This window comes from Pongo pygmaeus, chromosome 18 (assembly GCF_028885625.2).
Source record: "Pongo pygmaeus isolate AG05252 chromosome 18, NHGRI_mPonPyg2-v2.0_pri, whole genome shotgun sequence".
Lineage (NCBI taxonomy): Eukaryota > Metazoa > Chordata > Mammalia > Primates > Hominidae > Pongo > Pongo pygmaeus.
Window position 1 is genome coordinate 27,342,678 of NC_072391.2, and position 14,133 is coordinate 27,356,810.

A 14,133-nucleotide genomic window follows, 5' to 3' on the forward strand; every position below is an offset into this window, starting at 1 on the left:
CAAGGGATTCTCCTGCCTTAGCCTCCCAAGTAGCTGGGACTACATGCATGTGCCACCACACCGGGCAAATTTTTTGTATTTTTAGTAAAGACTGGGTTTCACCATGTTAGCCAGGATGGTCTCAATCTCCTGACCTCGTGATCCACCTGCCTCAGCCTCCTAAACTGCTGGGATTACAGGCGCGCATTGCACCCAGCCACATTTTTGTGTTTTTAGTAGAGATAGGGTTTCACCAGGTTGGCTAGGCTGGTCTCGAACTCCTGACTTCAAATGATCATCCCGCCTCGGCCTCCCAAATTGCTGGGATTACAGGCATGAGCCACCGCACCTGGCCCTCATCAGACTTTTTTTGAAGCAGCTTTATTGAGTCACATATTTAAAGTGTATAATTTAAAAGTGTATAATTTAATAAATTTTGACATATATAGAGAGAGCTATGAAACGATCGTCACAATAAAGAAAACAAACATATCCATCATCCCCAAAAGTATTTTCCTCCCTTTTTGTAATCTTTTCCTCTCATCCTTCCCCTGCAATCTCCCATCCCCAGGCACCACTGACATTCTTTCTATGACTATAGAATAATTTGCATTTTCTAGACTTTTGTATAAATTAAATCATGCAATCTGTCCTTTTGGGGGAGTCTGGGTTCCTTCTCTCAGTATTACTATTTTGAAAGTCATCCATGTTATGTATTTAAATAGTTAGTTCCTTTTTATTGCTGAGCAGTATTCCACTATATGGACCTTTGATTTTATGTGACTTAGCTGACTTTAAACTTACATTCTGGCTATTGTTGTCTATTTGTCCCATTCTTCATTTCTGTTTTCCTTTTTTTTGTTTTTGCATACTTTTTATTTCATTTTATTTTATCATTTTTAAAAATAGAGATGGGATCACACTATGTTGCCCGGGCTGGTCTCAAACTCCTGGGCTAAAGCGATCCTCCTGCCTCAGCCTCCCAAATTGCTGGGATTACAGGGATGAGCTGCTATGCCTGGCTTCTTTCTTAACATTTTTAGTTCAGTAATTTTTATGATTCAATTTTATTCCTTTGAAGAGTGCCAAGACCATTCAATGGGGGGAAAAAATCTTTCAACAAATGGTCCTGCGAAAACTAAATATCCATATGCAGGAGAATGAAGTTGGATCCTTACCTAATATCATTTTATTCCTTTGTTAGTTTATTAACTGTAACTTTTTTTGTTATTAAGAGAGACTGGGTGTTCCTCTGTCTCCAAGGCTGGAGTGCAGTAGCATGATCATAGCCCACTGCAACCTCAAGCGATCCTGGGCTCAAGCGATCCTCCTGCCTTGGCCTCCCAAAGGGCTGAGATTACAGGCATGAGCCACCGCACCCAGCTGCTGTAACACATATTGTGTTATTTTGCTGGTTGGGGTGGGGCTTATATATACATTCTTAGCTTATCATAGTCTACCCTTAAACAATAGCATACCCCTTGGTAAATAGATCATATGACAAGATTCCTATTTCTCTCGTTCTAGTTTTTGTGCTGTTATTGTCTTACATTTTAATTCTGTATATGTTGTAAACTCCTCAGTACATTTGTATTATTTTTGTTTAAAACAGTCAATTCTCTTTCATGACATTTAGATAATGAGAAAAATGTTTCATATTTACCTGTGTAGATAACATTCTTTCATGTAGACCTAGATTTCCATCTCATATCATTTTCCTTCTCTCTGAAGAAGTTCATTTTACCCTTTTTGTTGGTAATACAATCTGCTGGTGACCATCCCTTCAGATTCTCTATGCTTGAAGAATCTTTATTTCTGTTCTGTTTTATTTTGTTTCGAGACAAGGTCTCACTCTGTCACCCAGGCTAGAGTGCAGTGGCACAAACACGGCTAACTGCAGCCTCAATCTCCTGGGCTCAAGGGCTCCTCCCAGCTCAGCCTCTTGAGAAGCTGGGGCCATAGTTATGTGCCACCGTGTGTGTGTGTGTGTAGAGGTGAGGGTCTCGCTATGTTGCCCAGGTTGGTCTTGAACTCCTGGGTTCAAGCAGTCCTCCCATTTCAGCCTCCCAAAGAGTTGGGATTACAGGTGTATGCCACTGTGCCAGCCCAAGAGTCTACATTTCATTTTCAATTTTGAAAGTACTTTTGCAGTTAATAAAAAATCTCAGCTGGGTGCAGTGGCTCTTGCCTGTAGTCCCAGCACTTTGGGAGGCCAAGGTGGCCAGATCACTTGAGGCCAGGAGTTCAAGACCAGCCTGGGTAACATGGCAAAACTCCGTCTCTACTAAAAATACAAAAATCAGCTGAGCATGGTGGCAGGCACCTGTAGTCCCAGCTACTTGGACGGCTGAAGCACAAGAATCGCCTGAACCTGGGAGGCAGAGGTTGCAGTAAGCAGAGATCATACCAGTGCACTCCAGCCTGGGTGACAGAGTGAGACTCTGTCTAAAAAAAAAAAAAAAAAATTATATATATATATGTTACCTTTTTTTTTCTTTTAATGCTTGAAATATGTTGCTCTATTGTTTACTCACTTGCAGTGTTTCTAATGGGAAGTCTGCTGTCATTGCTGTCATCCTTACCTTTACTCTTTGGTCTATAACATGCCTTGTCTCTGGCTACTTTTAAGATTTTCTCTTAATCATTGTTTTTATTTTAGCTTAGTTTAGTTTTTTTTTTTTTTTTTTTTGAGACTGAGTCTCTCTCTGTGACCCATGTTGGAGTGCAGTGGCATGACCTCGGCTTACTGCAACCTCTGCTTCCCAGGTTCAAGTGATTCTCCTGCCTCAGCCTCCTGAGTAGCTGGGGCTACAGGTGTGTGTTACAACTCTGGCTAATTTTTGTATTTTCAGTAGAGATGGGGTTTCACCATGTTGGCCAGGCTGGTCTTGAATTCCTGACCTCAAGTGATCCACCCGCCTCAGCCTCTCAAAGTGCTGGGATTACAGGCATGAGGCAGTACACTTGGCCATTAATCATTGTTTTTAAATGATTCAATTGTGATGTGCCTTGGTGTCATTTTCTTCACATTGTGTGGGTTTGTGTGTGTCTGTTTGGGGCTTGCTGACATTGTTGGATCTGTGGTTTATAGTTTTCATGAAACTTGGAGAAAATTGTACTATTATTTCTTCAAATTCTTCTTCTAGTCCCTTGTTCTCTCATTTAGGGTCTCCTATAACCCATATAATTTGTTCCACAGCTCACTGGTGATCTGTTCATTTCATGTTGGGGCTTTTTTCCTATCTTCTTCACTTTAGATAGTTTCTTCTGCTATGTCATCAGGTTCACTGATCTTTTCTTCTGCAGTGCCTGATTTGCTGTTAATCTTTTTTTTTTTTTTTTGAGACGGAGTCTCACTCTGTGCCCAGGCTGGAGTGCAGTGGTGCAGTCTTGGCTCACTGCAAGCTCCGCCTCCCAAGTTCACGCCATTCTCCTGCCTCAGCCTCCCGAGTAGCTGGGACTACAGGTGCCCACCACCATGCCCAGCTAATTTTTTTTTAGTAGAGACAGGGGGTTTCACCATGTTAGCCAGGATGGTCTCGATCTCCTGGCCTCGTGATCCACCTGCCTTGGCCTCCCAAAGTGCTGGGATTACAGGTGTGAGCCACCGCACCTGGCCTACTGTTAATCTTATCCAATTCTGTGCTTTTTTCTTCTCCGACATTGTAGTTTTTACCTCCAGAAGTTTAAGTCTTTCTTTCTAAAATATGTTTCAGGGCTCTGCTTAACTTTTAGGATATATGAAATACAGCTCTAATAACTGTTTTGATGTACTTTTCTTCTAATTTTAGCACCTGTGTCATTTCTGGGTCAGTTTCAAATAGCAAAATTTTCTTCTCATTTCAATCATATTTTCCTACTTTTCTGCTTATCTGGTACATTGTAGTTTTTTTTTTTTTTTTCTGGGATGGAGTCTTGCTCTGTCGCCCAGGCTGGAGTGCAGTGGCGTGATCTCGGCTCACTGCAAGCTCCGCCTCCCGGGTTCACACCATTCTCTTGCCTCAGCCTCCCGAGTAGCTGGGACTACAGGCACCCGCCACCACGCCCGGCTAAGTTTTTGTATTTTTAGTAGAGATGGGGTTTCACTGTGTTAGCCAGAATGGTCTCGATCTCCTGACCTCGTGATCTGCCTGCCTCAGCCTCTGTAGTTTTTATATTTATATAAATGTTCTACAGATTTGTTCTGAAATACACTTAATTACTTGAATGCAGATTGAAACTTTTAGAAATCCCTTCCTTTTAAAATTTTTATTTTTTAATTTTTTGTAGAGACAAGATCTTACTTTATCGTCCAGGATGGTCTTGAACTTCTGAGCTCAGGTGATGCTCCTGCCTCAGCCTCCCAAATTGCTGTGATTACAGGCATGAGCCACCATACCTGGCCAGAAATTCCTTTTAAGCTTTGTTGGGCACAACTAGAGCAGCATCTGTTAAGAGTTAACTTTGTCCCACCACTGATGCAAAACCCTCCTAGGTACTATACCTAATGCCTGTGAATTACAAGGTTTTCTACTCTGCCTGATGGGATCAGAAACTATTCCAAGCTCTCTGTGAGTCCCAGATATTGTTCCTTCTAATCATTTTGGGTGGTTCTTTTCCATTCTTGAGTAGTTTCTTTTTTTTTTTTTTCTTTTTTTTAAATTAAGACAGAGTCTCACTCTGTCTCTCAGGCTGGAGTGCAGTGGCATGATCTTGGCTCACTGCAACCTCCACCTCCCAGATTCAAGTGATTCTTCTGCCTCTGCCTCCCAAGTAGCTGGGACTACAGGTGCATGCCACCAAGCCCGGCTAAATTTTTTTGTAGTTTTAGTAGAGACAGGGTTTCCCTATGTTGGCCAGGCTGGTCTGAAACTCTTGGCCTCAAGTGATCTGCCCACCTTGGCCTCCCAAAGTGCTGGGATTACAGGCGTGAGCCACTGTGCCTGGCCCATTCTTGAGTAGTTCTATGGCATGCATGTACTACACAGTTTTTAGCTAAAGACCCAAGCATGACCATCCGTAGATCTCTGGAGTTCTCTATCTGTGTGGTTCTCTACTCTTTGGTAGTCTGACCTGCAAACTCTAGCCACTGTGGTCTCTCCAGACACCGAGGTACATTGTTTCAACTCAAGAAGTCCACTGTGCTTGGGTTTTCCCTTCCTGCGCCACTGTACCAGTACCTGGAAACTCTCCTCAAGCAGTAATCTAGGGCAACCATTAGGTCCACCTCATTTCTTTCCCATCTCTTGGGGCTCACTGTCCTCCTTTGCTTGATGTCTAATGTTTTGAAAACAGTTGTTTCATAAATTTTGTCTGTATTTTTAGCTGTTTCAGGAGGGAGGGGTAAATACAGTTCCAGTTACTTCATGTTGGCTGGAAACAGAAGCTGTTATTCCTCATCAAACATATAATGAATGGGCTGGGTGCAGTGGCTCACGCCTGGAATCCCAGCACTTTGGGAGGCCAAGGCGGGTGGATTACTTGAGGCCAGGAGTTTGAGACAAGCCTGAGCAACATGGTGAAAACCCGCCTCTACAAAAAATACAAAAATTAGCCGGGCATGATGGTGCACGCCTTGTAGTCCCAGCTACTTGGGGAGCTGAGGCAGAAGGGCTATTTGCACCTAGGAGGTCGTCAAGGCTGCCATGTTCACGCCACTGCATTCCAGCTTGGGTGACAAAGTGAGACCCTCTCTCAAAAGAAAAAAAAGTCCAGGCACTGTGGCTGACACCTGTAATCCTAGCACTTTGGGAGACTGAGGCGGGCAGATCACAAGTTCAAGAGTTAGAGACCATCCTGGCCAACATGGTGAAACCCCGTCTCTACGAAAAATACCAAAAATTAGCTGGGCATGGTGGTGCACACCTGTAGTCCAGCTACTCAGGAGGCTGAGGCAAGAGGATCACTTGAACCTGGGGGCAGAGGTTGTGGTGAGCCGAGATTGTGCCACTGCACTCCAGCCTGGCAACAGAGCGAGACTCCATCTCAAAAAAAAAAAGAAAAGAAAAAAGAAAACTTGAATGAATGAATAAATGAACTGATTAATAAATAAATACATTTATTTCTGTCTGTATAGATACACAGTTTCCTATGTTATTGTGATAATTGCTATTATTTATTTATTGAGACAGGGCCTCACAATGTTGCCCAGGGCTGGAGTGCAGTGGCACAATCATGGCTCCCTGCAGCCTTGATCTCCTAGACTCAAGAGAACCTCCCTGACCAGCCTCCCGAGTAGCTAGGACTACAGGCATGAGTCACTGCATCTGGCCTCATTATTTATTTTAATGTTCAAGTTATCCTCTACTTAATCAGCGGGTATAAGAATCATTAAATATAAGAATGCTTAATGTAGCATTTATCCATCAAAATTCATAGACTGAGAGCGAAGGAGGACAGCCTCTAAGGAAAAGCTGGGCTCCATTATCAGAAAAAGTAGGGAAGCAACCAATGATTATTTTAGCAATGAATATCCAAAGGACCTAATAAGAGGCAGAAGTACCCACTTTATCCTCGGTGAAACAATGAATGTGCCTGTGGTGGATCTGGCGGAAGGCCTGAGCATCATGGAAAGAATGTTATTTGCATTCGTCAGATAAAGCAAAACCCAGGAGATCCCAGAGACCACGCAGAAGTCTAGGAGAATCCAATTCTTGCTGACAGTCATGATATTAACAAACAGGGTAAGAAACTGGAGAACAACGATGCTTGTTGTCACGTCATTTAACTCCTTGGAAGAAAGACAAGTTTCATCTTTTTTTTTTTTTTGAGAAGGAGCCTCTCACCCAGGCTGGAGTGCAATGGTGCCACCTCGGCTCACTGCAACCTCCGCCTCCTGGGTTCAAGCAGTTCTCCTGCCTCAGCCTCCCACGTAGCTGGATTACAGGCGCGTGCCACCATGCCCAGCTAATTTTGTATTTTTAGTATTTTTAGTAGAGACAGGGTTTCCCACGTTGGCCAGGCTGGTCTTGAACTCCTGATCCCTGGTGATCTGCCCACCTCGGCCTCCCAAAGTGCTGGGACTACAGGCATGTGCCCCCACGGCCGGCCTGTTCATTCTTCGTATTCAACAAATATGAATTCCAAGCTTAATACTTCCCAGGCACTACTCTAGGCACTGGAGAATACAATACTGAATGCAGCAGACAAGTCTCCACTCCCGGAAGCCTTCTCTGCTGGCAGTGCCTGGATAAAATGAGTTATCTCAGGAGAGCATGTGAGATTCCAGCCCTAAATGCTCAAGGTGTTCCTTTCAGAGGGCTGTGTTTCCACCTGAATAGGAGGGGGCAGGAATGATAGCTACATTACTATTGGTACTTGACTCACATCTGTGTTCTTATGAGATCCAGAGCATTTCAGGGAAGGCTTACCAAGGGAGGTAGCATTTGAACTGGGCTTTGAAGCAGGAGTTTGTTAGGTAGACATAATAGGCGAGGACTTCCATTCAGAGGAAATAACATGTTCAAGTCATAGAGGCTTTGAAAAACACAATAAACTAGTAATAATTCACTATTGCTGAAGCACAATATAGGGATTGTCAGAAATATGGCAGGTTAGTTAGCAAGAGTTCTTGAAGAATCTTTTACGCTACACAAGGGGTTTCAGATATAATTCTACAGAATGTAGCCATTCAAGAATTCATAGCACCAGCAGAACCTTATTAGATTAACTAGTTAGAAAGACCTCTTTGGTGGTGATGTGGATTTCTGGATTGAGAGAGATAAGCAGGCCGGGTGCAGTAGCTCACACCTGTAATACCAGCACTTTGGGATGCTGAGGTGGGTGGATCACCTGAGGTCAGGAGTTCGAGACCAGCCTGTCCAATATGGCGAAACTGTGTCTCTACTAAAAATACAAAAATTAGCCGGGCATGGTGGTGGGCGCCTGTAATCCCAGCTACTCAGGAGGCTGAGACAGGAGAATTGCTTGAACCCAGGAGGCGGAGGTTGCAGTGAGTCAAGATTGCACCACTGCACTCCAGCCTGGGCGACAGAGCAAGACTCTGTCTCAAAAAAAAAAAAAAAAAAAAGAAAAAGGAAAAAAAAAAGAGATAAGCAGACTATGGAAAATTATTTATTCATTTAATAAGTATTATTGAGGGCCTAATATGTACTAGGCATTGTGCTAGAGGTGGAGATGTACTGATGACTAGGCAGATATGGCCTTTGCTCTCCTGGTGCTTACAAAAAAATCAGGAGTACCAAAGATTAAACTAAGCCAGGGGCAGTGGCAGACACTTGTAATCGTAGCACTTCGGGAGGCCAAAGTGAGAGGATCATTTAGGCTCAGGAGTTCAAGAGTTTGAGACTGAGCAACTTAGGGAGATCCTATCTCTACAAAAAATTTTAAAAATCAGTTGGTGCTGGGCTTGCTGGCTCATGCTTGTAATCCCAACACTTTGGGAGGTGGGTAGATCACCTGAGGTCAGGAGTTCAAGACCAGCCTGGCCAACATAGTGAAATCCCATCTCTACTAAAAATATAAAAATTAGCTGGGCGTGGTGGCAGGTCCCTGTAATCCCAGCTACTCAGGAGGCTGAGGGTGAGAATCACTTGAACCTGGGAGGCAGACGTTGCAGTGAGCTGCAATCATGCCACTGTACTCTAGCCTGGGAGACAGAATGAGACCCTATCTCAAAAAAGTTAAAAAAATAAAAAATAAATAAAAATTAGTTGAGTGTGGTAGTGTCAGTCTATAGTCCCAGCAACTCAGGAGGTTGGGGCAGGAGGATCACTTGAGGCCAGGAGTTCAAGGCTGCAGTGGGCTATAATTGCACCATTGCACTCGAGCTCAGGCAACAGAGTGAGACCCTGTCTCAAAAAAAAAAAAAAAAATTTAAACAAGTGACAGTAATATTTCATTAGAAATGTGATGAATGCTATGAAGGTGTAGAGGATGTCTTTAGAATATATAACTGGGAGGGAGACCTTTTGAGTCAAGGCAGGTGCTGGTCAGGAAAGTCCTGAGGAAGTTACATTTGGGTTGAGAGGGGAAAGATGAGGAGGAGCAGGCTTGTCTGAGGCATGGCAGGCAAGAGAGAAGGACTACAAGATAACATCAGGGAGATGTTATAGAACATGTTAAAGGTATCAGGCTTTAAATCAAGAGCCCTGGAAATCCTTTCTACTATTTTAAGCAGAAAAGAAGATGATCCAACTTTCATTTCCAGAAAAATTACCACTCTGGCCAACATAACAAGGCCCTGTCTACAAATAATAATAATAAACATTAGCCAGGCATGGCAGCTCACATCTGTAGTCCCAGCTACTCAGGAGGCTGAGTCAGGAGGATCACTTAAGCCTGGGAGTTGGAGGCTGCAGTGAGCTGTGATCACACCCGTCTGGGTGACACAGCTAGACTCTGTCTCAAAAAAAGAAAAAGAGATCAGGTGTGGTGGCTCATGCTTGTAATCCCAGCACTTTGGGAGGCCAAGACAGGCAGATCACCTGAGATCAGGAGTTCGAGACCAGCCTGGCCAACATGGTGAAACCCTATCTCTACTAAAAATACAAAAAAATTAGCCAAGCGTGGTGGCAGGCTCCTGTAATCCCAGCTACTCAGGAGGCTGAGGCAGGAGAATCGCTTGTGGCTGGGAGGCGGAGGTTGCAGTGAGCCGAGATCATGCCATTGCACTCCAGCCTGGGCAAGAAGAGCAAAACTTCATCTCAAAAAAAAAAAAAAAAAGAAAGAAAAAAGAAAACAAAAAGAATTAAGGCTGGGCTGGGCTCAGTGGCTCACGCCTGTAATCCCAGCACTTTGGGAGGCTGAGGCGGGCAGATCACGAGGTCAGAAGATCGAGACCATCCTAGCTAACATGGTGAAACCCCATCTCTACTAAAACAAACAAACAAACGAAAAAAAAACAAAAAAAATTAGCTGGGCATGGTGGCAGGCACCTGTAGTGCCAGCCACTTGGGAAGCTGAGGCAGGAGAATAGCATGAACCCGGGAGGCGGAGCTTGCAGTGAGCCGAGATCACGCCACTGCACCCTAGCCTGGGTGACAGAGCGAGACTGTCTCAAAAAAAAAAAAAAAAAAAAAATTAAGGCTGCTGTATGGAGAACGGTTTTGACGGGCTAAGAATGAACAACTGCAAAGCTGCTGAGGAGGGGCAGAAACTAGAACTCTTGATGAGGTTGAGATGCAACCGGGTACAACCATTTTAGACATGTTTTCTAGTTTCTTATATAGTCAAATATACACTTACCTTGTGATCCAGTAATTCTATTTCTGGGTATTTATCCAAGAGAAATAGAAACACATGCCCACTGTCCACAAAAATAGACTTGTACAAGAACTGTTCATACCAGATTTATTCATAATAGCCCCAAACTGGAAACAACCCAAATGTCAATTAACACAAGGAAGAGGCTGGGTGCGGTGGCTCATGCCTGTAATCCCAGCACTTTGGGAGGTTGAGGTGTGTGGATCCCTTGAGCCCAGGAGTTTGAGACCAGCCTGGGCAACATGATGAAACCCTGTCTCTACAAACAATAATGATAGTAGGGCCAGGTGCCATGCCTTATGCGTGTAATCCCAGCACTTTGGGAGGCTGAGGCAGGTGGATTGCTTGAGCCCAAAGAGTTTGAGATCAGCCTGGACAACGTGGCAAAACCCCATCTCTACAAAAAATACAAAAATTAGCCCGGCCTGGTGGTGCATGCCTTTGGTCCCAGCTACTCATGAGGCTGAGGTGGGAAGATGGCTTCAGCCCGGGACGTGGAAGTACAGTGAGCCGGATGGCACCACTGCGCTACAATCTGGGTGACAGAGTGAGACCCTGTATCAAAATGATAATAAAAATAACTATTATTATTATTATTTTAAAACAAGAGGATGAGTAAACAAACTGTGGTATATCCATTCAATAGAATACTTGGTAGCAATAAATAGGAACGAACTTAATACATGCAATCAGATGAATGACTCTCACAGGCACGTTTAGCAAGAGAAGTCAAGCCCAAAAGAATATACACAGTATGACTTCACTTATATGAGGATCTAAAACAGACAGCACTAATTTGTGGTGATGTGAATCAGAAAAGTGGTTCCCTGGTGGTAGGTGTGTGTGGGAGGACAACAGGTGAGTCAGTGAGAAGGGGCACAAGGGAATTTTCTGGAGTGATAAAAGTTCTATATAGTGATTGTGGTAATGGCTACATGCGCATATTTATTGGTAAAAATGCATTACATTTTTCACTTTAAAAGTGTGAGTATGCCTGTAACTCCAGTGTTTTGGGAGGCCAAGGTGGGAGGATCACTAGAGGCCAGGCATTGAAGACCAGCCTGAGCAACACAGCAAGACCCCATCTCTATAAAAAGTAATAAAAAAATTAGCTGAGCATGGTGACACATACCTGTCATTCTTGCTACTTGGGAAGCTGAGACGGGAAGATCACTTGAGCCCAGGAGTTTGAGGCTGCAACGAGCTATGATTATGCCACTACACCCTACCTAGCCTGGGTGACAGAGCAAGACCCCAACTATTTATTTATTTATTTATTTATTTATTTTGAAACAGAGTCTCACTCTGTCGCCCAGGCTGAAGTGCAGTGGCATGATCTTGGCTCACTGCAACCTCCACTCCCGGGTTCAAGTGATTCTCTACGTCAGCCTCCCAAGTAGCTGGGATTACAGGCACCCGCCACCACACCCAGCTAATTTTTGTATTTTTAGTGGAGACAGGGTCTCACCATGTTGGCCAGGCTGGCCTTGAACTCCTGACCCCAAATGATCCACCTGCCTCGGCCTCCCAAAGTGCTGGGATTACAGGTGTGAGCCACAACTCTTAAATAAATAAAGTGTGACTTTTATTGTATACGAATTATACCACCACAACAAAAAAGAGGCGAAGAGAATGAATCTTTGGAGTTTTCGGGGTGTTCTACGGGATGGCAGTGGAGAAACACAGGAAGAGAAGACAAAGAAAGCAGATTAGAGACCAGATGAGTTGCTGATACATTGCATGAGAGGCAGGGAAGAGTCAGAACTAACGCTTAGGTTTCTGGCTGGGGCAGCTAAGTGACTGGTGGTGTTATTAGCGACTTGGGGGAAAACTGGGAAAGGGTCAGGTCCATATAGGATGTTGGTTGGGTCAGGGGAGGAATGACAAGGCTACATTTTGACATGTCAGCCTGAAATACCCAGGAGATATTACGTAGGCCCATTATGCCACACTCATCCTGTTTCTCTCTTGCCTTGCTGGTTTCTTCATTACAGTATCAGATTTTCCAGGATTCATTCCTTGGCTCTTCTCATCCTCCACAGCAATGGTTCTCAGTAAGTAACACTTCACCTCCACTCCCCAGAGGGTTTGGGGGAAATGACTGAAGTGTTTTTGGTTGAGGGGAGACGTGTGCTATTAAGAGTCCGTGGCGGCAGGGCGCAGTGGCTCATGCCTGTAATCCCAGCACTTTGGCAGGCTGAGGCAGGAGGATCACCTGAGGTCAGGGGTTCAAGATGAGCCTAGCCAACATGGCAAAACCCTGTCTCTACTAAAAATACAAAAATTAGCCGGGTGTGGTGGCATGAGCTTGTAATCTCAGCTACTTGGGGGGCTGAGACAGGAGAATCACTTGAACCCGGGAGGTGAAGGTTGCAGTGAGCCAAAAACGTGCCACTGCACTCCAGACTGGGTGACAGAGCAAGACTCTGTCAAAAAAAAAAAAAAAAAAGTCAGTGGCTAGGAGTTGTGGATGCTGGACAGAGTTAATTCCACAAAATGAGGAATTCCTCCCTCACTGGACATTCACATAGGTAAAAGGGATGTTTATAATTATCTGAATACCTAATTGTTTTGTTGTTCCATTTTAATTATTGCAAATTTTCCAGTAATGCAATATCACATAAATTGAGAGAGAACTGTTTTCTATTTGTTCAGAACTTGACTGAGAGTTGTTCTCCATTCCAGAAAAATTACGTCTCCAACATAACTACAGTTCTTGATGTGTGAGTAATTAATTCATCACTGCTGTGACTATTTATAGTAGTGATAGTACACATAGGTGTCAAGATGTAGCTACCCCACTGCATCTTGTAGTGTAGACCATTTCCAAATATTTACATAATGAAAGACATTTTATTTTATTATGGTTATTTTTATTTCTCTTCTATATCAGAGATGTCAATATGTATGTATTGTGAAATTATGTCTTAGGTAAATTAAGACATAATTATCCATGATTATCATGTTGGGATAGAAAGAGGTGGTGTTACAAAACATTTGTTATCAAAAGGGGTGTAGGATCTAATATGGTTAAGAAAAACAGTTCTGTAACGTAGCAGGCTCTGGAAGCAAATCACTCGAATGTTTGTTTGTTTGTTTGTTTGATCATTTACTATTTTAATATGATATTGAGCAAGTTAATTACCCCCATCTGCAAAGTGGGGATAATATTTCTACCTCGCATGGCTATGTGAAAGCAACAATTAATAATTAATTAATATTTGTGAAGCACTTAGAACAGAGCCTGACTGGCATATATTAACTTTCAAATACATTTTAGTTAAATAAGATAAATACACTTGGCTGTGCATGGTGGCTCACACCTGTAATCCCAGCACTTTGGGAGGCCGAGGCAGGTGCATCACCTGAGCTCAGGAGTTCGAGACCAGCCTGGGCAACATGGTGAAACCCCATCTCTACAAAAAATACAAAAAGTAGCCAGGTGCAGTGGCTTGCGGCTGTGGTCCCAGTTACTTGAGGCTGAGGTGGGAGGATCACTTGAGCCCAGGAGGTGGAGGTTGCAGTGAGCCGAGATCATGCCACCGCACTCCAGCTGGGGCAACAGAGCAAGACCTTGTTAAAATAAATAAATAAATAAATAAATAAATAAATAAATTCTCTCCAGGAACTCATATCCACGTTCATGTTTATACATTACTGTGAAAAAATTTTCAAATTTAAAAATATTATGCATGAGCCTTGCCTAAAAAAATACTTATATATCTCACAATGGTATGTGGTAAAGCCTTGGGAGGAAAACAAAATCTTTTCTTTCAAGTACATAACTTCCAAAGTATTAGGCTCATCATTTGCCCTTCTCAGTAAGAGAAGGAGGAGAAGTTAGAGAACATCTATGTCCTGATAACTTCAAAAGCCACAGGAACAAAGACAAATGGAGAAAAAGGGCTTATTTAAAATTAAATTTGTACAGCCTGTTTCTCTTTACAGGAC